Raw genomic sequence first — 16877 nt, 5'->3', positions numbered from 1 at the left:
TATTTATCCGGCTTGTCAAAGTATGTCAGGCTTTATTGTAAATTGCAGTTGTGCCCCAAAAAGCGAATCTCTCACGGTAGCCGTGAGGTGTAGGCAGAAGCTCGCGCCGAGGTGGCAGAAGCGACGGCATCGGGTCATCGGATCACGATCTCGGATACAGCGGATAGCCTCTCGCGAGCAGCGGCTCCGAAAGAAACATCCTCTAATACGTGTAGCTACGCGCCGAGGATCAGGCGCTGACAGACAGCAACGAGGTCGCATCTAGATAACAGCGGCCTCTGCACATCTCCCGGGTACAAGATTGCACGGTGCTCTGTACGTATGTGCGCGCACGTGTGCACAGTGTCGGCGCGTCGTCGTCGTCTCGCGATTACGTGTACCCGTATGGGTCAACCCAGACCAAGCGCCTGTGTATGCGTGTGTGTAGCCAAGCGCTTCTCTCTCATCCGAGAGCGAGACAGGCCGATGAGTTTGCCGGGAGTAAATACGGGATGACGGCTGTTCGGCATGAGAATTAGCTTTGTGGGTCGGTCGTTGGGGAGGAGGAACTGCGACTACAGTTGGACGCGGCGGCGGACGATGTTGAACAAGCTTGCTGCGGAGGGGGCCGGAGGAGAGCTGCTGATGTCCGTGCCAGTCCAGTTTAGGCTAATTAATACCGATCGATCCTAATTCCGGGAGGCGAGAGGCTCGCCAGTTTACCCCATTGCGGCCGCTGCGCTTGAGACTTCGTCCGCGTCGTCGTGTATCGTCGCTCCGAGTGCCCACTCGAGGCTGCACTGCGTGAGTTGGTCAGTGGTTGGGTTCGGTGATATGGCTTTTCCCGGGGCTGACAACAACAGGTGATATCGAGTTAAAACCAGTGCCGAGGAAAAGTAAATTTCCAGAAAATGAGGCGATGAAAATCACGAGTCCGCGGCGAGCGCACGAAGTCTTCCAAACTTTCTTCATCAAAACCGCGAGCCTCCGACACCGCAGGATTTTTCCCGCAAGCTTCGCAGAGATAACTCGCTCTCGCGCGCGCGCGCGCTGTGGCTTCCCCGATAATCCAATAAGTCAGTGCTTATCATCCGACACGTGGCCAGGCGCTAAACTCGCAAGTCGGGGCCGGATTAGAGCGCATAATGTGCGCGCTAAAACCGGCCGGCCGATCTAATTCAATTAAAAAGATATATCCGATAATCCGATTAAAAACGAGAGAGAGAGAGGGGGAGTATAGAGCGCCAGGCAGCCCCGTCAAGTGGGGCGCGCACGCGGTTAAAAATTTACGCGAGCTTGCGCGACGAGCGATAAACAAGGTTTATTGGGCGATTTTATATTTCGTCCGGCCCACCTGGCGCGTTCTCGATACTGTTTTTCGCTCTTTCTCGTAGGTTCATCGCTTTTCGGTGACGAATAAACGCGGATTATACGACGGAGCGAGGTGAGGGTGGAGGCGAAATATATCGATGCGCGCGCGCGATTTTCGATGCTTTTTTTTCGTTGCGGAGGGAAATTGCGTGTCGAGAAGGGGAGAGGGGGTCAATTTGAATTTTAAATTTCTAAGCTCCGCAAAGTTGAAATCCCGCGAATATGAGCCGGCCGTAGCGCATTATTCATGGGATTCGTCTGGCCGGTGACGATTTATAGGCGCGCGACATTATATGCGGTTATTTGTATTTGCATTTAATTTAATTTCGAAATACGTCGAGACTGTAAGCCTGAAAGATGTATTTATTTTGAAAATTCTGGGAAAGCGCGCGATTTTACGTGATATTAGAGATTTTAATTGAAAATTAATCCCAGGGTAATCACGGTATAATAATTCACTGAAATGTTTATGTAAAATTTAATGATACAGCGGAGCTTTGTGAAATTTTCGGTATTTTACATCGAATTTTATTGAATTATTATCGAATCGTTATTAAATTACTTTTCGTGCGTGTATTTTCGATATTCCATTAAAATTACTTCGTATTAAAAATCTCTGAATTTTACCTGAAACGTTCTCTCTGCCCTCGGAAATAATTTATTTTGTGCACGAGCGTCGACTGTAACTTAATCCATCCGTTATACCGAAATTCAATCGTACAAGAGAGTCTATATTTTACGAATAAAAAGTCAAACGTCGTCAAAGTATGCGATCAAAGTCAATCGAAGACGCCGAACGCTCGCTCTAAAATTCGAAATCGGAAAACTCCAGGAGGTGAAAAAGAATCAGCAATTTCGCGCCGTCGCGAAAGCTCTCGTGAAGAACTACTCGAGGATAAAAAGTAAAAGTAGAGGCGGAAGAAGAAGAAGAAGAAGAAGCAGCGTGAAAACAAATATGCAGTATTTCGCGAGGGGCGCAACGCCCCCTCATTTGTAATCATGAGCCTCTCTCGGCGAAAAGTCGGCCTGTTTCTCATCTCTCGGCTTTCTCCCGTGTATCTATGAAGTTTAATATTCCGGGCCGTCTCGCGCCTCAGTGATTATTCGCCGGCGTGCGTATAATGCGCTGTGCAGCCACCTCGCACCCGAGCGTCACTTCGATGTTTATTTATGCATATGGGGTTGACTCGCGCGCGCCAACTTATTTCTCTTCGAGCGCGAGAGATAGTAGCTATAGGAGCTTTGCTCGAACTTCCTTTGTTCGAGAGAGGAGATAAATCCGCGTCGAACGTTATTTTTTCGGTTTATTTCCATTTATTCATACCGCCGTACTCTTATTATTATTATTTTCGTTTACCCCGCATCGAAACTTGATTACGTTTCGGATTTAATTAACTTTCCCAGCTTCGGAGAGTTGCCTCTAATACACACTACTCCCGCCTCGGAATAGGCAACCGGAGAAAATTCCCGACGACGGGGCCATTTAATTCAACTCGGCAACTCCCGTCGTACACCTGCCTTTAATATTCGCCGACGAGTAGACACGCGCCGTATCGCGCGTCAGACGACGCGAACTTTGCTCCCCTGCGGACGTAATCGCCGCGACGGTGTCGCTCGAGAAGTGACTTTGTTTCTCTCTCGCGCGCGCGCGAGAGAAAGAGAGAGAGAGAGAGAGAGAGAGAGAGAGAGAGAGAGAGAGAGAACTTTTCCGCTTGCGCCGAAAGAAAGAGAGAAAAAAGGCTGTGCGCGCGGCATGGAGATTCTTTAATGGACTCGAGCTTTATGCTTCGAGTGGCGCTGTTTTGCGAGTTTGCTAAAACGCGCCCCCTCTGCAACGACGCTGGATGGCCTGAAGATGGACGATGATGAAAGCCGCTGCGGAGTTTTGCGCGACGCGCGGGAAAAGTTACCGACGATCCGGGCTGTGTACTCGGGGAGGGGGAGGAAGCGAGTTTTAATGCATCCGGAGGGTGCGTTTGTGGAGGCAAGTAGTCTTCTTTCATACATTTCACCGGAGTCGGACCCATAAATTTCTGGAAAAATTAATTACCGATAGTCGATGTATATAGAGCACACTTCCAATTAACCGATAACCCGTAAGTCCCTCAACTTTGGCCATAAATCGGCGCAGGCTCGCTCGTCGTTAGAAAGATTGCAGCCAGTGGTCGAAAGGAAACTCGTTGGCAAATATAATCCCGAAAATATAATCGATGGCTCGAAACTCGAGGAAGTCGATTATATCAAAGCGCGGCGAAAACAAATGATCCGCTTCCGTCTTCCCCGTCGCAGTGAGTTTTTTCCCGAGCGCTCGCGCGTACGTACAGTATAAGGGCAAATCGAGTGCGGACTCTCGGCGCAGCGATAATAAATTACGCGCGCCGGGGAATTTTTATGATCGTCCGCGCGTTAAAAATGGGGCGAAGCTGCAGCGGCGTAAACGTCTTACTCGCGCTCGTTTCCGGAATGACCGCCCGGGACTCGGGCTTCCGCAGCTAGGCGCTGTGTAACAAATCCCACGGGAATCCAGTTTGTCGAGAGAGAGAGGGCCGAGATGTGTTATGGCGCAGAGAACGAGTTCGACCTCGGAACTGGTAGACCGCTTTTGTGTATCGTGAAAGAACGAATGGACGACTTTGCCGTGGATTTTATATTTTATAAGTACATTGAGTGCGTTTTAGGCCGGAATTTTTCCAGTCGACCGTGCGGGCTCGGTGTACCGCGCTAAATTATTCACTCGACATCAGCCTTTCGCGGAGTCGAAAAGAACGACTTACTCGCGGTGAAATATACTTCCTTCAGAGGGCAAACTGCGGGTCGGATGAAATTTAGAGTTCCTCTGTGTGATATCATTTTAGTGGCTACCTCGCCAAGGGACTTATTAAAATTAACGTATTTCTTCTGAAAATAATTTTTGATCCGACTTTATTCAGCCTTTTTCGGTCAATTTCCGGCCCGTTTTTCACCTCATATTAATGCACGCACGGGTGAAAAATGGCGAGCCATCGGTGATTTAGTCGAAACATTACGACCGGGCAGCTGGGACGGAACAAAAAAAGAGAAAATAACGCTGCTGTTGCTGCGTATACGTCATCCGCGACAAAAGCGAATTCGTGTGATTTATGGGCAGTCCTCGAGGTGTAATTGAACAATTGCAGGTCTCGTTCGTCAATTTCGTTTATCAGCGTTTACGCTGCACAAACTGGCTATAGTTTTTTTTTCTTTTTGCCTCTTCTAAAGACTGCGATGAAAGCTCAGTACCAAAGTAGAGCTGTACACGCGGCAATCAACGGATTACTCCCGAGAGTTTCGATATCAGTGGCTCGGCGAATAGAGAATAAAAATGGCACCAAAGTAGCCTACTTTGATGATAAAAGAAGCTCGCAGCGTTAGCGCAGGCTTACTTCCTCGTCAATCCGCTTACGCATTCAAAGTCGCAAGCTCGCGACTGTTCACTTCTCGAGCTCCTTACAGCCATTTCTGTAACGACGCAGCAAAGACATCGATATACACAGAGCCGAGGCAGCAAACACTCGCTCTCGCGGATATACTCGCTGCGCTGGCTCGAGCCAGCACAGCGTCAAAGCAACATCGCGGGGCGGTGGGGAAAAACTTTCCTCGAACATCGAACCGAAAGCTCTGCGCCGAGCGCGTGTATGCTGGCACATTCGCGGAAACGTTTTCGGTCACTACCCGAAACAATTCCGTTGGAGAAGTTTCGTCGAAAGGAAATCCAGCCACCCCCGCTCGCACACGGCCACATAGACTCGTGCTGCTGTTGCTGCCTTTATGCAGCGAGCCGAAAATGAACTACAGACGTATTTACGCGGGCGCGGCACCCTGTAAGTGGGTTATACGTGTGTGTGTGTGTCTGTGTGTCGGCTGATGTACTCGGCTTTTGGCGCGATGCCTGTGTGGTGTGCGCGGCTCTGTATGCTCCAAGTTCGCCGTTCGCGTGTGCTCCAGTCGAAAATGAAGTGGTGCGCGGAGTTCGCTCGTTTAGAAACACCGCAGATGCGCTGAATTTTCGCTTAGTTGGACCTCGCTGATGGCTCTTCTCTTTGAAAATGCTGCGGCTTCCGATTGTTGTGTCGCAGTAGTTTTCGAAAAAAAGAAATGAGAATTTCGATTAATCGCGCGAGATATGAAACAGTGGCCGGAAATTCACTGGCGCAATACACGCGGCGGCGACTGATGCGGCGAGTTCCTCGAATACTCGGACGCGCGCTATGTCGGTCAAGTGGCGCGAGAGACATAGAGCTGCATATGCATATTCTGCACGAGCCGCTATTTTCTCGCCCGTACACTAGCTGCGACCGAATGAATTCCTCCGCGACTGTTCTACTCCGCCGCGACGCGTATAATAAACGTCGTCGTTAATTAGTTTTACACGTCGCATTAATCATATCGAGGCGTTAATTTCCGAAATTCCGTAGCGCAGCAACGGGACGTTTTTCCCTTCCTCTCCCGTATTTGTACACGTGTGTGTACAAGACGCTGCTCAGACGGCTTAACGAATGGCACTACGCGCTTACGCTGCTTCTAATTAAAGCTCGCTCGGGCTGACTCATTATCGCCGTCGAGATTAGACCGCATAGTCTGCTTTGCTCGAGAGAGAGGTGTCTACGCGGCGTTTACCACTCGTCTCTGTCTTTGCTCGATCCGCGGTGTTGGGTATCGATGCGAGTTATTTTTGCGCGAGCCATAATGTAAGCGCAACACTCGTTACCCACTCTCCATCGAGATATCTCGGCGCAATCCTAACATCCCGCTCGCTCGCGCGTATTTTCACCCAACAAATCAAACGTTCGACTCGCGGCGTATATTCCGTGTTAAAGCGAAGCACAACACACACAAACGCAGGGAGCCAATCAAAGTTCGCGCGCCTCCATTCCATTCCCACAGCGGCGGGTTTACATTGTTACAGCAGCAGCGGAGTCGGCCAGTCTCTATCTCTCGCGACTGTCTGGCTGTCTCTCTATCTTAATTCAGCCCCGCGCGCCGTCGGCTGCAGCGCGCAATTTTACTGTCGACGCCGGCGACGCGACGTCAGCTGCCGATCTTGATAATGAAGCCGCCGCTGCCGCGCGATTACGCCGCGTTCGCGGAATAAGAGTAGAGAGAAATTGTCTCTGGAGCAGTACTGTAGTGTACTGTTGCGACGATGTCTGCGCTCTTCGCGCGCTCCGATCGATCTGCCGAGATCTCTCGCTCGTTTTATTTTTTCTTCGCAGTAGGGAAACGAGGCTGATGCCATGCCATCGCTTTGTTTGTTCGAATTTGTATACGATAATTTGGGAACCTGGAGACACGTTCTCTTGTATTTCATATAGCGTTCGTAAACGCTCGTCTTGTCGTACTCGACCTTTTCTACTCAATAGCCGCTCCTAATCCATAGCCCGACCCTTGGCAGGCCAACCTAATCACAATTCTTTGCCCGATATCGCTCGGGAAAGTGAGTACACAGTTCGGCTTCAAAAATTTACGCTCACCCAGTCCATCATAAGAAAACTACCAAACGAGCGCATCAGCCGACTCATCGTTTCGCCGCGCGGCGCGCGGAGTCCTCTTACGTTTTATTACGGCGTTTACCCTCTCCCCGGCGGCTCCCGCAGAGGTTATATACCCTAACCTACAAATCGCTCCCGTAAAAACAAGATGCGCGCGGCCACAACAGGCTGCTTAGCTTTTTTACGATAACGCGCGGCATACGCTCGCTCCTTCTCTCTCCCAGTCTCTCGGGCTGTATATGAATACACCTACACCCCCTTCCGCGAAAAAAGGTCGGCTCATTTCACGGAAAATCGCGCAGGAAACGCCGGCGAAGGTCGGACACGGCTCGTTCTTCTGCGCCTCTCCCACGGTCCGCTGTGTCGGCGATAATAAACGCTAGCCGAGTGCGGAAGGTCGAGCCTTCGATCGCGAGAGAGAATCCCATCGAATGCAACTCGGATTTTTCCCCTGGTAATTAAAGTGCCTGACTTTTCCAGAAAAGCCTATAAAACTCGGACCCTCTCTCCGGATAAGTGTGATTCAATTTTCGCAAGCACACGCGACCAGTTCCCAGCGCGGGGAGCTTCCTTATTCCGCGCGTCGTCCACTGAAAAAATCCCGCCGAGCAATCTAGCGGCCGGCTGTATAGACACAGAGAGAGAGATGGAGCCTCGCAATCGAGGCGAATCGATCTTCGACACCTGTCCCGCGCTGCCGCGCGCGCGAATCTTTTGATTGATTGCCGCCATCGACAAAGGCTCTCTCTCTCTGTATAGTCATGAGAAAATCCGCTATTATCGAGCGGCGATTGTCCCTCTAGAAACGAGAGCTTTCGACGAAGCTCTCGTTTCGAAAACTCCCGTACACAGCGCTCGATCTCGTCGCGACAATAGAAAACTGTACTTTATCGCAATGAAATTACAGACTGTAACGCGCTGCGCATAATCGATTTTCTAAAGAGCCATTATATTCAAATGGATCAGCGGGGGAAGATAATAATGCGAGTTATGCGGAGAAGCAATAACTTGGCCGGGCGATAGCAGCGCCAGATAATCGTAACTGTAATACATACATAAATATGCATTTATAAAATCATTAGGCTTATCCCCGCGGATCTCGCGCGCGAGCGTAGCTATACACGTGATAAATAGCTTCTCGTATCGAGGATCAGCGGAGAAGTAAGCTTGGAAGTTCTTCGAACGCTGCTGCTGCTGTTCTTCGCAATAAAACGAACATCTATAAGCTCTTCTCGGTACAGCTTCGTACACACAAGCTATAGATGTTGAATCCACGATAATTTTGTGCTCGCTCTCGCCTCATCGATTGATACAGCCCAGCTTCCGAGGATTACGAGCTTTTTGCAAAGCTAAGTGTCTTATACGCGGCTGCAAAAACAGCGCGATCGACTAAACACACTCCGGCAAAAAGCCTATGATCGTCTAACAGTACCGGCGAAAAGGCGCATAATCCTTATCGAATATCCGCACTCATGAAGACGTATAGTCCCTCGACACCTGCTTTGTGTCGTCTCTCCTCGTCGCTGTGGCATTTATTTTTTTTTCTGCTGCCATCCCGGAAAAAAGCCGCGGCCCCGTATGTGCCGACTCATCGGCGGTGCCCATAACCGTGGGAGCGATTCCGCTGCTTCTGCGCGTGTAATGCCGGGAGAACGAGTGTACATACTCACCGAGGAGGGATGCGCAAGTGTGTGCGAGGATTGAAACCTTGGGGCTGTGCAATCGCTGGAGAGAGAGAGAGAGAGAGAGAGAGAGAGAGAGAGAGAGAGAGAGAGAGAGCCGCCGTTGGCGTGATGGAGTGAATGACGGTTGTTTGATGGGGGATTCCGCACGGTGTTTGCAGCGTGTGCGCGGTCACTTTGATAACTCCATTTTCGCGCAGACGAGAGCCGGAATTAATATCGCAATTATGCGATCGCCTTCTCTGTATACTGTTATACGCGCGACAGAGACTGGCTTCATTTCGACTTTGCGCTTACAGCCGATTTCATTATCATCGATTATTTAGATTAGAAATAATGCATAAACGGTAGCTACTCAATTAGTTTTGCTAGATTATACACCGAGCGCGCTCTGTGCGAAGTAAATAATGATCGTGTGTGCCGGCAGATTGATCAATCAGTCCTCGATGCAATTCACCTTCTGAAATTGCAGTCGGCCGCGCTTGATGGAGAAGAATACAAAAATCTCTGTTATTCTAACGAAAATCTCCGCTTTATCTGTTCCAGGTACGTAAAAAGGCGCAGGTCATAATACCCGATGCGGCGTTCTCGTAAGTAGCGACAAAATCCAGAAAAGTTCATCATCGTTACAAGCGGCTTCGCGTTTTATATGCGGACGAAAAAACCAGCGGATATTGCACACAGAACGCAAACGCCATTACCGTGAAAAGTAATGGCTTGCGCGCGCGTTAAAAAATTAATAACGAGAGACTACGACCTCGTTAAGCGCCGAGCAGTAGAAAAGTATGTGGAGCGCAACCGAGACTCGCTGCTAGTGCATACGGGTTATATAGTTTTCCGAGCTTTCAGTTAGACGCGCTCGATTGGCTTTTAATGCGCGGGGATGATTTCGACAGCTCTCGCAAAGACGTGAATAATGAATCGGCCTCGCGGATACACTCGAAAACTGTTGTTCTATCGCGAGATGGATGAGCTGGTTGTGTTGCTGCATTTTCTCGCGGCGAGCTAGCTGCAACAGTCAAATATTAGCGCGCATTAATCATCATAAACATTCCGAGGGGCAAACAAACCGTAATTTTTCATCGCTGCGCACGCGCGCGCGCAAAAGACACTGGTAGCAAGGTTTCCTCTGAACCGTTACCATACCCAACTTTCCCTCTCCAAACAAGAATCACCGGCTAACGAACGTGGCTGCAGCGGAGAATCGAATCCCGGGGCGCATTCAGCGAAGAGTGAAAACGTTCCGCTCGACTCGACTCCCACTGCACGGCGCTCTCTGGAAAAAGTTCACTGGAACGCTGTCCCGAGGAGGGAAAAAATCTGATTATTCCCCAGCCGCAACCAGCCCGTCTACTTTGTCTTATATAGTTATAAGAGCAACGCGCCGCGCGACTACCGGGATCGCCTAACGGGAAGCAGTCGCGGGAAGAAAAGCGCGGGCATGAAGCGCGAAACTCGCGGTAATAAGCGATCGACTGACTCTCTCTCTCTCTCTCTCTCTCTCTCTCTCTCTCTCTCTCTCTCTCTCTCTCTCTCTATCCTAGCGATCGGAGAGAGATATAAAGCGCCGAGTGAACTCGGGCGTTAACGTCGACTGCGAGAGACTAGTACAAAGCTGCAAAGTAAATTGTGTGCTGTTCTCGGTATGTAATAGAAAGAGGCTTTATATCGAAGCGCCGCGGGCGCATTTAAGCGCGCTCGGAAAAGTCGAGAGGCGCCTGCACAACCGTGGTATGCGCACCTCTACGGTCGAGTGTCTCTGTTTTATTGAATCGTTCCGAACAAGCTGTGGATGGATCTTGTGCGAGTCGTGTGGCTTTTTTTCCCTCTTCGTCGTTTCGAATCATCGTAAAACGCAGTGCGCAAATCAGAGGCATTGAATATAAATTGATTTAATATATAGGTATACATAAAACATAACGCGCGCGCGAGAAATTTGAAATTGATGTATTCCAACGGGCGACCGCTTTAATCTCCCGGCGCCGCGCTTGCCCGCGCCATTATGACTTTATAATTCCATAAAATTTCACAAAAGCTGCTGCGGGCTGGATTTTTCGCTTTAAAATTTAAATGTCCCCTCACGACGGCGCGCAGTATTAAGCAGTGGTAAAAATACAACAATGCGTGTGTGCGCCGCGTAAACCTCCCGCCGCCGCACGTGCAAACATAATCCTAGCGCGCACACGGCTTTCAGGGGGGGGGGGGGTGCGGAGAAATAAAATTTCGTTAATTATTCGTCGAGTGCGGGCTACTCTCCGCCCGTGCGCCGGTTTCCGTCTGTTATTTTATTACATAATGCCCACGTGCGTGGTATATTCAAGCCGCAAAGTTCGGACGCCCGCAGCTTCTTTGCGCATTGAGATGCAAATTATCCACAGCAGGTTAGCTGCGAATTTCGTTTTGTCTCTCGCGGACGCCCTCCAGAATTGCGCGTAGGAAACCGAGAGCACAGGGCGGCGTACGTTTGGGGAAAGTTTCGGAGGTGCGCACGCGTGTCTTTCTGGCGAGCTTTGTTAGCCGAAGTTATCAACAAAATTTATTGGATACGAAGGCCCTTCTCGCGGTATTTGTCTTATATATAAATTCAAATGAGGAATGCGAAAAGCGATTAAGTCGTCGAGCATCTCGAAAAATGCAATTTCCTGGCCTATAGGAGCAGCTTGAAATCAGCTCATAAAAATCCATAAGAATTTCCATTCCATCGGCCGCGAACAATACGCAAGCGGCAGAGGAAATTCGCGGAAGCCTAATGCTTACAAATCGAAGGAGACGTAAAAATCCTCTCACCCCCAGCTTCCCCCGATAAAATTCGGTCATCCACATTCCCTTCACCTCGTAAAGAGCGACCGCAGCGTCTCTGAAAAATCCGTCGCATCTCTCGCGGTAATTCAGCTATGTACGCGAGACGTATAGGAGTTATGAAGGAGCTAGTCTGGGACGTAAAACAGCGGGTCTTTGTGATGCTGATTTTTCACCGGCGGCTCGCTTTGCATTTATAGAGCGCCAAAGAGGATACGCGGCGAAAATTGAAAATCGTAGTTGCCATTCCGCGGCAGCGGTATGTACTACATTCGACGGTAATTTGAATGTTTATTTCTCGGTTTTATGCTCTATTTATCGGGTATTTTTTTCTATTTGATTTTAGCGCACAAAAAGGCATTTTTGCCAGTGTGCTGACTGTTTCCAGGAAAACTCTTTTCGGATTTACTAAAATGCAAATTTTCCAAAAAATATCCATCGCGAATGTTTGTTCAAACTACGTGCTAATCCGACGCTCGTATGTTTCATATTTTTGATTTTAAAAAACGCATGCGATTCAATGGACAGAATATTTTCAACCGCACGCTCGCTGAAAAAACATTGAATTACTAAACAAACGCGCAGCTGCTATCAAATTCCATCAAAGCGGATTCGAAAAAAACAAACCCCAAAAGTCTAATCTGCGCCCCTGGCAACGCGCCAAATATTTACAACTGCGAGCGGCCGCTGCAATTATGAACAAATCCGGAAATAGCATAATTTCCAAGAAGGCCCTCTCTCGAGCCTTCGCTCAAAACGTTCGTACTCGCGCGCGCACACAAAGCGAAACGAGCGTACGCCAGTCAGGAGAGCGCTAAATGACAAAGTGGCTCATTACTTGGCGCGCGCACATTACGGCTTGCCAAAACTAATTGGCAGGTATTTAATTCAGCGCTGAAACGTTACGTGCGCGCGCACGAGCTCAAGACGCTCTGTTTACGACGTACGCGCGCGTATAGCGGCCCGCGCGTTCACTTTCGCTTTTCTCGCTCTCGCGATATGCACTGCTTACTCTGGCACACACGCGATGCGCGCGGCCGTGTATACGCTCTAGTAAAATACGCGCGCCGATTTAGAGCCGCGATATTACAACTTTGTTGTTTTTTTCTTTCCACAATCGAGTAGACGATTCATCAGCGCCGTCGTGGCAACAATCAGCGTAATCAAAGTGTATCTCGCCGCGCTAGAAAGTCAGCGAAGCCCGAAGAAAAAAGTGTGCGGATATACATATAGAGCTCGCAGCGTAGTAGCAAACGAAATACGAGGGAGCGAGAAGAGCTCGCAACTTTAATCTCGCAGCTTTTCTCTCCGCGGGCACTTTTGTTCTTCGAAATTTATCAAGTTTTTCGCTTCGCTCGCACTGCGCCGGAGTATAGGTCGAAAGTGGGTCGGCGGGCCGATAATAAATGTGAGGGAATTCGAGCGCGCGCGCTCGCTCGGCCGGCGACAAAAAATCCCACCGATTGAATTACAAGAAAGACTACTACTGGCCTGGACTCTGTGTATTTCTGCGAGTGGAACAAAACTCGGGGCAATTAATCCTCTTGATTTTTCGAAGCACACAGCTACTGGGACGATTTCTCATCGCGGAGCAATTACACTATACGCTCCTCGACAATCGCGTACCACTTCGCGTGGAATTACAACGCCGAGGGGAACAACAGTTAGGAGATCGACGTGCGCTAGCGAGTGAGAGAGAGAGAGAGAGAGAGAGAGAGAGAGAGAGAGAGAGAGAGAGAGAGAGAGAGAGAGAAAAAATGATCGACCGGCTTCCCTCGCCTCGAACAATCGTATAACTTCTATCTAATAACCGAGATCTCTATATAATTTAATCCGCAAGAGTCGAGGCTGCTGGGAGCGAGATAGAATCCCGCCGCGCGTGTATTGCTGTATATACGAGCGCGTCTGTACTCGCGCAGTGGGTCAGAAAATCAGGTCGGCGCTGCCGCCAGAAGGGGCGAAAGGGGAAACGCCGCGGAGAGAGAAAGAGAACAGTGGGAGTAGGCGGATAGTACCGTTGCGACGAGAGAGAGCATCTGCGTCGGAGGAGGAAAAAGAGCTCCGAGCGAAAAGGAAGAGTAAAAAAGGAGGAAGGAAGAACTACAGCAACGGCGCGCATCCTTCCTTTGTCGAGCGCGCGGATCCGGCGGCGGCCACCACTACACATACCACTGCAGCGCGTTCGAGCTCTCCTCGCGCGACCATTGTCTCGCGCGAGGTGTCGACTTTTTTTTTTCGGCAGTGGGCTTAGCTCTTATATCTGGAGCGCAGCGGAGAGAAGCCGCCGACGCGTTTGTATGCAGATGACGCGGCGCGCGACAGTGATGGAGGATCGTAGGAGTAGCGGAGGATGACGACGTGGAAAAGCGCGCTGGGCTTTCATATACTCGTTCGAGAGCTTTGTAGCCCGTCTATTTGTACGTAACTAGAGGCTGCGCGAGCTGTTGTTCCAACCGCATACCGAAGTCCGCAGCGGATGATGATGAAGAAACGCTGCGTTCTCCGCACTCGTCTGTACGGCTGAGTTCGACGAAACAAGCGTCGCGACGTCAGCGAGAGAGAGAGAGAGAGAGAGGACGTAACAAGGACTCGGTGGGTGGCGCATCGAATCTCTCCTGAGCAGTCCGTATCCGCTTCCGATCTCTCTCTCTTTCTCTCTCTCTCTCTCTCTCTCTCTCTCTCTCTCTCTCTCTCTCTCTCTCTCGGCTGCGCGTACAAATAGCGCTTTCTCAAAACAGCATTCTAATGAAGCGTGTAAACACGAGCGTCTACATGCGCGGCTACGTGTAATAGAATCCCATACGAGCAGGACCATTACCGCGCCTATTAATCCTCCATGCATGATTCACTTCGCCGGCGAGAGAGAGAGAGGAGGGCGAGCGTCCGAGCGATGAAAACTCTATTATACCGAGCGCAGCCTGAACGAGTCACTTAATTCCTGCGCGGAAACGTTTTCCTTCTCTTTGTACCTGCATCGATGCGCGATCTTCGAGAGCCGGCTGGTGAAAAGAGAGCACGCAGGCGACGTCTTGTCAAAAGTGATCCAATTTACGCTCGCGCAGAGCGACTAAATTAACGAAGCACGAACGAGTTCTGCTCGTGTATGCACTAGGCTCTCTCTCTCTCTCTGTGCAAAATATAAACTCGTTTATTCGCTCGCTCGCGATACTGGCGACTCGAGAGCGAGAGTAATCCGATGATGATTCATGCAGATGCAGGAGACGATCTACCCGGGAAAGTGCAACGCGCCGTCTTTTCGAGGCAAACGGAATAAGGCATGCGCTCACTTCTCTGATGCGTCGCAGCGAAGATTTCGCGCGACACTGATCGGGCTTTGAAGTTTTTTATGCCAGTTTTCTTTGGAAGGTATGCCCTGAGTTCTCAGCTGCGCCTGTGAGAAAAGAAATGACCGACGAGATTGGCAGCTCCGGACCCTGTAATAAAGGGGCTATGCGAACGGCGTTGATAATGGCCATTATCGCGCGAGAGACTCCTCCCCGCGCCGAGCTCCGAAATGAGCATACTCCTCGGTTTTGCGGCCGACGTAGGGGGCGCCACAATCTGGGACTCGTTGGTCCCACGCTTCTTCGTCTCTTCTTCTATGGCAGTTGCGATGTATACGAGACCGCAAGCGATCGCCGCGAAACTTGAAAAGGCTGCAGCTTTGTGATGCCGAGCAGGCGCCGGGACGACTTGTTGTTTTGCTCGCGTTTAGGGGAGTGTCGGCAGGGTATCTCGGAGAGGAATCTCAGAGCCGCGTAAGACGGTGTGTGTGTGTGTGTGTGTGTATCTTCTCCTTCTTCTGCGGTCGTCACTTTAAAATGCTCACTTTCTCGCAGACACTAGTCAAATCCGCGATGCAGTCGCGGCAAGTCACGCGATCAGATGTTACGATGGAGCGCAACGACGATAAACAACGAGGACGACAAACAGCGGCTACTATTTATCAGGAAAAACACGATTATTCAACGTTAATGCGCGTAAGCCTCGACAGGCGGGCATCGGGGACCGGGGAACCTCGTATCCGGCGAATACATAATAAACAGACGGGACAAGCGTAGTGTCGTCGCCGAATGTGCAATATACGTGGAATAATTCATGTTTCGACGTTTCCATCCCCCGCTCGCGCTTATTTTTATCTCCCCCCTCTCGTATGCGCGGATCCGTATTAAATTTTGAATGAGTTATTATTTGCCCGGGATATTTTATTCGCCGCCCGCGCTAGCGATACTATCGGGCATTTATGCGCTTTTTAAATGAAACATCGCTCCGCGTCCAGCTTTTAGTTGTCTATATGCAATTGTAATAAAAGCGCCACTACTGTGTATATCGTGTACATTCTGAGCTCTAGCAATGGAACACTAGAGAATTGGCTGCAAATACACGGCATTTCATATCCATCTATCGGCACAAAGGAAGGGAAGAGCTGCACACCCGTCTCTCGATAAATCGGGGATATAGCGGCGAAAAATATGGGGCGCTGCCGTTTTTCAATTTTCGAAAAGAAAGTCACCGGACAAAACGTCGAGCGATCCGGAAAATTGCCGTTACATACACGGCCGCGATGCAAAAAACAACACGAGCCGCGGCGGGCCGCTTCCGGAATTTCGCTCCCCCGCCCCGCGGGTGTGGCACACTGCCATTTCCGCCGCGGGGAAGAACGTAAGTATGGACGCGTTATTCGATCTCGAGCGAGAATCGATGGCTCTTTTTGCAGAAATCGAGCTGTGTGCGTATGTAGAATCGAATTTATGACTGATTGAATATTACTCGGTCGATCTCAACGATACAGGAACGCACACACCTCATGCGTCTTGTATCAGCTGATTCGAAAATAATACCGGCGCGTCAATCAACTTGATTACATTCACAGTTCTCTCCCGAGATCGGGAGCGCTGCGTGAAAAAACGCTTCGTCCAAGATAGCACAGGGGAACTAATGACTCCTGAGGCGAATTAAATTAGATTAGGGTGAAGTGTGTTGTCTGGATATAGGAAGCCGCAGCGCGCAGCTCCGAATCGGTTGTGCTCGAACTACTGATTAAGCCGCCGCTGCTGCTGCTTGAGATTGTGGACACGATCTCTCCGCAATCTGAAAGTGTCACAAACAGTACAAGACCCCACTGCTAATGAAATCTGTTTCCGAGAGAGGGACACAAAACACGCCGGGATTATTATCGCGAGGGATCTTAGATTAGGCTTCCGAGGATTTGATGGACCGTTGCGCGGGGGACGACGTTTTTAGTATGCATGTCTGCTTCTCTCCCGGGATGACGAAGTATACAGCTTTTTCTGCTGATTTTTCCTGGAATTTATTGGATTGGGGATTCGTTTGATTGAATGAAAGCACGTTATTTACAACAACAATATTGCGTACTGATATAAATAACATATTGAAAAATCCCATCAAAGCCCACACCCTTATACTCACACGCCCAATCACACCTCTATAAGCTCGATGAATTTCGTAGCAGGGCACGGGTCATTTGGCCGCCGCAGTCTCCTCTCCCCGCGAGCATAATTCAAGGCTACGAAGCCAT

General features: G+C 50.0%; 1 protein-coding gene and 1 long non-coding RNA gene across 4 annotated transcripts in view; both read left to right on the top strand.

Moving 5' to 3' along the window:
* LOC100122037 (CCR4-NOT transcription complex subunit 6-like) overlaps positions 1 to 16877 on the top strand; it is a 287898-nt gene that overhangs the window by 198846 nt on the left and 72175 nt on the right. The gene's annotated exons all lie outside the window — the stretch shown is intronic.
* LOC116415949 overlaps positions 9005 to 16877 on the top strand; it is a 44293-nt gene continuing 36420 nt past the window's right edge. Inside the window, exon 1 of the long non-coding RNA XR_004226482.1 lies at positions 9005 to 9129. This is a non-coding gene — a long non-coding RNA (uncharacterized LOC116415949). The remainder of the gene's footprint in view (positions 9130 to 16877) is intronic.

This window comes from Nasonia vitripennis, chromosome 1 (genome assembly GCF_009193385.2).
Source record: "Nasonia vitripennis strain AsymCx chromosome 1, Nvit_psr_1.1, whole genome shotgun sequence".
Lineage (NCBI taxonomy): Eukaryota > Metazoa > Arthropoda > Insecta > Hymenoptera > Pteromalidae > Nasonia > Nasonia vitripennis.
The sequence above is the reverse complement of the archived record's forward strand: the minus strand, read 5'-3'. Positions and strand labels throughout refer to the sequence as shown.